Here is a 6,000-nt window from a genome sequence, read left to right as displayed (position 1 = left end):
AGATTATGCAACTCCCGTTTACCGGAGGAACACTTTATGTGCTACCAAACGTCACAACTAACTGGGTGATTATAAAGGTGCTCTATAGGTGTCTCCGAAGGTACTTGTTGGGTTGGCATATTTCGAGATTAGGATTTGTCACTCCGATTGTCGGAGAGGTATCTCTGGGCCCTCTCGATAATGCACATCACATAAGCCTTGCAAGCATTGCAACTAATAAGTTAGCTGCGGGATGATGTATTACAGAACGAGTAAAGAGACTTGCCGATAACGAGATTGAACTAGGTATTGAGATACCGACGATCAAATCTTGGGCAAGTAACATACCGATGACAAAGGGAACAACGTATGTTGTTATGCGGTCTGACCGATAAAAGATCTTCGTAGAATATGTAGGAGCCAATATGAGCATCCAGGTTCCACTATTGGTTATTGATCGGAGACGTGTCTCGGTCATGTCTACATTATTCTCGAACCCGTAGGGTCCGCACGCTTAACGTTACGATGATAGTTTCATTATGATTTTATATATTTTGATGTACCGAAGGTTGTTCGGAGTCCCGGATATGATCACAGACATGACGAGGAGTCTCAAAATGGTCGAGACATAAAGATCGATATATTGGACGGCTATATTCGGACACCGGAAGTGTTTCGGGTGATTTCGGAGAAAACCGGAGTGCTGGAAGGGTTACCGGAACCCCCCGTGGAAGTATTGGGCCTTAGTGGGCCTGAGGGGAGAGAGAGGGCAGCAACCCAGGAGGTAGCGCGCCCCCTCCCATGGGGAGTCCGAATTGGACTAGGGGAGGCGGGCGCGGCCCCTCTTTCCCTCTCCCTTTCCCTCTCTTTCCTTCCCCCTTCTCTCTTCCTAGTTGGACTAGGAAAGGGGAGTCCTACTCCTACTAGGAGGAGGACTCCCCCCTCCTTGGCGCGCCCCAAGGGCCGGTCGGCCTCTCCCCCTTGCTCCTTTATATACAGGGGCAGGGGGCACCTCTAGACACACAAGTTGATCTTCGTGATCGTTCTTTTAGCCGTGTGCGGTGCCCCCCTCCACCATAATCCTCGATAATATTGTAGAGGTGCTTAGGCGAAGCCCTGCGACGGTAGAACATCAAGATCGTCACCACGCCGTCGTGCTGACGGAACTCTTCCCCGACACTTTGCTGGATCCGAGTCCGGGGATCGTCATCGAGCTGAACGTGTGCTAGAACTCGGAGGTGCCGTAGTTTCGGTGCTTGATCGGTCGGGCCGTGAAGAAGTACGACTACATCAACCGCGTTGTGCTAACGCTTCCGCTTCCGGTCTACGAGGGTACGTAGACAACACTCTCCCCTCTCGTTGCTATGCATCACCATGATCTTGCGTGTGCGTAGGAATTTTTTTGAAATTACTACGTTACCCAACATGTCGTTCAATGGCGGTGGTGCGGTAGTTCGTACCTCAATTTGGTGACGGTGAGTGTTGGTCGGGGTGAAAACCCGCTCTGACTTGTCAGGCTGACGGCGACGACGTTCTTGCGTCGTCCCCTTCTTGAAGGCATCGTCGCGGTATCTCACTTGTCGCGGTGGTGCTCCAGGTGAATCACTAAGGCCAACTCCACTGCGCGACCCCATTTTGTCCGGCCCTGTCCGTTTGGGCTAAAACGAACAAACGAGGCGGCCCAACACGCGACGACCCGGACCCATCTGGTCCGTTTTGTGTCCGGGCTGACCCATTTCGAGCGCAAACTTGCGCGGGGTTTGGGTCGCGGCGGACAGCGAACGGACTCTTCGAACGTCCGCGTCGGGGCCGCGTGGCAGGCGGCCACCTACCTCCCACCCGCGAACATAAATGTGCACGGGCGGGTGGCCCCACCTGTCATCCGCACCGCGAAGGGTCGCCGTCTTTCTTAAATGGGAAGCCGTGGACCGGTCGTCGTCCAGAGTTCCCACTCCGGCCCCTCTTTGCCCCCTCGAAACCCTACAGCCTCGAAACCCTAGCCGCTCCCCGTTGTCGACCTCGCCGGCCGGCCGCAGCCATGGGCTTTTGGAAGCACGACCGCAAGGGGAAGCACGACCGCGAGGCCGGCTCCTCCTCGGGACGCCACCACGGCTCCGTCAAGAAGGAGGGGCTCGCATCACCGTCGCGCTCCTCCATTCGAGCCCCTGCACTTACCCCCTTCACTATTGTGCCTAGGGCCGCCGGTGAGCGCGACCGGCTGTACCTGGCCGTTGATGTGTGCTGGCGGTACTGGGAGACGAGGACGCCGGTCCCGTGGAGCGACGTGCACCTCCCCAACAACTGGCACCTCTCCGCGGACCGGGTCCCCGTCCCGCCGGTGCCAGCGAGCGGCCATGCCAGGCGCGATGAGATCGAGCGCCGCCGCCGCCTCCTCCCCGACGACCTATTCGACGACGAGAGGTACGCCCCCGACTCCGTCCTGTGGGACACTTAACTCTAGGACGAGCACGACGTGCGACACGCGTCGTACTTCGCCGGCACGGTGTCGGGGCCGCGGCGGCCACGTCGAGAGGTGCGCGGGGCGTATGTGGGTGCGCGGCCTGACGCCCACGCCGTCGCCTTCCCCATCTCCACCTCCACCTCCTCGCATGACAGCGGAGGAGGAGGCTCGGATCATGGCGCGTGTCATGGACGACTCCATATACACGCATGATGAGCGCCAATGGAGGGGCCTCGAGGAGACGATGGCCCTCTCTGCGGCCGGCGACGTCGCCATCCCCGAGGAGGATGTGACTGAGGAGCCGCCGGTGGCCGCCTTCCACCCGGGCCTGGTGGACCAGGGGTGGACCTGGTCGTGCACGGCGGAGCAGATGGCGGTCGCCGTGGGGGGCAATTGGTGCCCCACGCCGCCGCGGTCACCGGAGCACGACGCCTCGCCTCGGGAGGAGGTGGTGCAGGCACCGGCCACCTTCCAGCCCGCCGCCCCCGTGCAACGACGACGACGACACCGGCGGCCACTGAAGACGGCGACGGCGACAGCCAGGGCATGGACGAGCGCGGCAGCAGTGTGCGGGCGGCTTTTTTTATTTTATTTTTATATTAATTATGAAACTGGGTCGTTTAAGTGCGGCGTGAAACTGGGCCGTTTTGTGGCCGTGACCTTTATATATATTTTAAGTTTTTTTAAGTGTGTTTATTTACTTTTTTAGGCATTTTATTTAAGTTTTTTGTTTTTTTAATCACGTCCACCACGGACATGATTTGGGGTGCAGCCGCGCGCTGGGCGCACCCACGACCCAACGGACAAACACGGACATGGGCGACCGCGTTGCCGCCCGAAAGGGACAAAATCCGGCCAAACCGAACGTCCGTTTGGGGTTGCGCGGTGGAGTTGGCCTAATCCTTGGATTGGGTGGTGGCGGCACTCCAGTGTCATTCCCTTCCTGAAGGCACCGCCTTGGAGCCCATTGTTCGTCATGCACGACTTCTCCTCATCGCGGTGGTTCATCCACGGTTGAGGGTCCTGACGTCTTTATAGTAGTGCTTAGTGTTTCATCCGATGTTTACTTGGAGTGGTTTGGGGTGGTGTTGCTGTTTTCAACGTCCTTGTATCTAGCATTGTGTGTGTGTGTTGTATTCGTGTGTGGGGTGTGTTTGTATCGGCTTGTTCGGTGATGGTCGATTTATATATAAAGCGGGGGAAACCTTTTTCTTATTTGCTTTTGAACAACCGGTTATTGCGAGCTATTCAATTCAAGGACACACTCGGCCAAATTATTATAAAGCTGGTCATAGTGGGGAGTAACTTAGGCCATGTTTGGTTCATAAGTCCTAGGACTTTTTTTAGTCCTAACTTATAAGTCTCAAGTCCCTAAAAAGTCCCTACATGTTTGGTTCCTGGGACTTATAAGTCTCTATAAGACCATATTACAACTATAAGTCCCTCCTTGAGAGTCTTATTTCATAAGTCTCAAATACCCACTTTAAGTCCCTATAAGTCCCTCATGTTTGGTTTAGATGGGACTTATAGGGACTTATTTAAGTCCCTAGACCAATAAGTCCCTGAAAACAAACACCCTCTTATACTAGTGTCATGCATATGACACTAGTCTAAGTTACTATCTTCATAGTGCAAAGTATCATAGTAGTGGTGTCATAGATCGCTTCATTCATTAGCATATAGACTCATTTTACCTCGGGAAGCGCTATGTTTATGTTACTCCAAACACCTCTTTCCTTATTAAATACTTGTCACATAAGCAAAATTGTCTTGGGATGTGTTAAGTTACTAGCTAAGTTACCCCACTATGACCAGCCTAAGAAAAAAGCAATGATGATACACGCCCTGCAGCCATATCGATCCTCACTAATCAACCAAGGACAACGAGAATGGTTTTTCAAAAACAATGCCTTCACGCCCAGCTGCCATACCGATTCTCGCTAATCAACCAAGGACAACGAGAACGGTTTTCTAAAAACAACACCTTTAAAGAGGAAACAACATGATGGTGTTACCATTGTCAAGTCCATCAAGTAAAAAAAAATTGAGCTGCCATCAAGTAAATTTTTGAAGTTATGTGTTTTCATCATTAAGATCAAGTCCGAATAACCCCCGTGCAATGCCATCACAAAGAAATAATTTACGTTAAAACTCTTGTCCCGCTGATGGCTTACCATTATCTGATCCGGTGTAGTACAGATAGTGGGTGAGGAGTAGGGCCAGGAGTTGTTTTAGATACTTTTTCGTGCTCTGTATCTGAGAAGGATAACCGAAGCTAATGGTTATAACTGGTAATGGTTATGTGCCTTTGGGGGGCGAAACATGACCATTACAGGCCAGACCTATTTTTTACACCGGAGTTTGAAACCTGACACTCAGGGAAGCATCCCCAAATGAAGTCCGCATATACTGCAACCAACGAAGATGATGTCAACATGGACGATCCTAATGTTGGCAATGTCATGCGACTGAGAACCATATCCACACAAAGCAGGCATCGCAGGCACCAGGAGCCGCTCGTAGAGCCATGGACTATCACAGAACAAATTGGTAAGAGACAAATGTCACATGTCCCGCCAAATCCAACATTAGGGATGCTCTGGTAGCCACACACACACCTTCATCGCAAGTGCGTGCTAGTGTTAGACGTGAGCAATTTGAGCATGCCCTAGCCGCAGACTATACACCGTGTGTCGCCACTAGCTCCATCGCAACACCTCTAACTCTGCCAAAACGCCTCACATCAACATGAACTAACAAGCAATGGGACTTTGGGCACGAGAACCGGATCCATAGCCTCCAAACCCTGCTGACGCCGACACCGCAATAAAGAGCGCCGAGGATGCTCCCCAAGCCCCACCGCAATCTGTCAGTCACACGGGCACCAGCATCTACTGTCGAGCAAGGGAGCTCTGATGATGATACAAAAAATGGGGAGGAAGAAATAGAGGGTGTCGAGGATGCTCTCCAAACCCCACTTACGTCGCCACCAAAATAGAGGGCACCGAGGATGCTCCCCAAACCCGCTACAATCGTCAGCCACATGAGCACAGCCTGACAGTGGCGTCTAGTGTCGAGCGAGGGAGCTCTGATGATAATACAAAAAATGGGGAGGGAGAAATGAAATGGAAAACATAATATGTTGATGATAATACAAAAAATGGTGATGGTCGATTTATATATAAAGCGGGGGAAACCTTTTTCTTATTTGCTTTTGAACAACCGGTTATTGCGAGCTATTCAATTCAAGGACACACTCGGCCAAATTATTATAAAGCTGGTCATAGTGGGGAGTAACTTAGGCCATGTTTGGTTCATAAGTCCTAGGACTTTTTTTAGTCCTAACTTATAAGTCTCAAGTCCCTAAAAAGTCCCTACATGTTTGGTTCCTGGGACTTATAAGTCTCTATAAGACCATATTACAACTATAAGTCCCTCCTTGAGAGTCTTATTTCATAAGTCTCAAATACCCACTTTAAGTCCCTATAAGTCCCTCATGTTTGGTTTAGATGGGACTTATAGGGACTTATTTAAGTCCCTAGACCAATAAGTCCCTGAAA

Source organism: Triticum aestivum, chromosome 5A (genome assembly GCF_018294505.1).
Source record: "Triticum aestivum cultivar Chinese Spring chromosome 5A, IWGSC CS RefSeq v2.1, whole genome shotgun sequence".
Lineage (NCBI taxonomy): Eukaryota > Viridiplantae > Streptophyta > Magnoliopsida > Poales > Poaceae > Triticum > Triticum aestivum.
The sequence above is the reverse complement of the archived record's forward strand: the minus strand, read 5'-3'. Positions refer to the sequence as shown.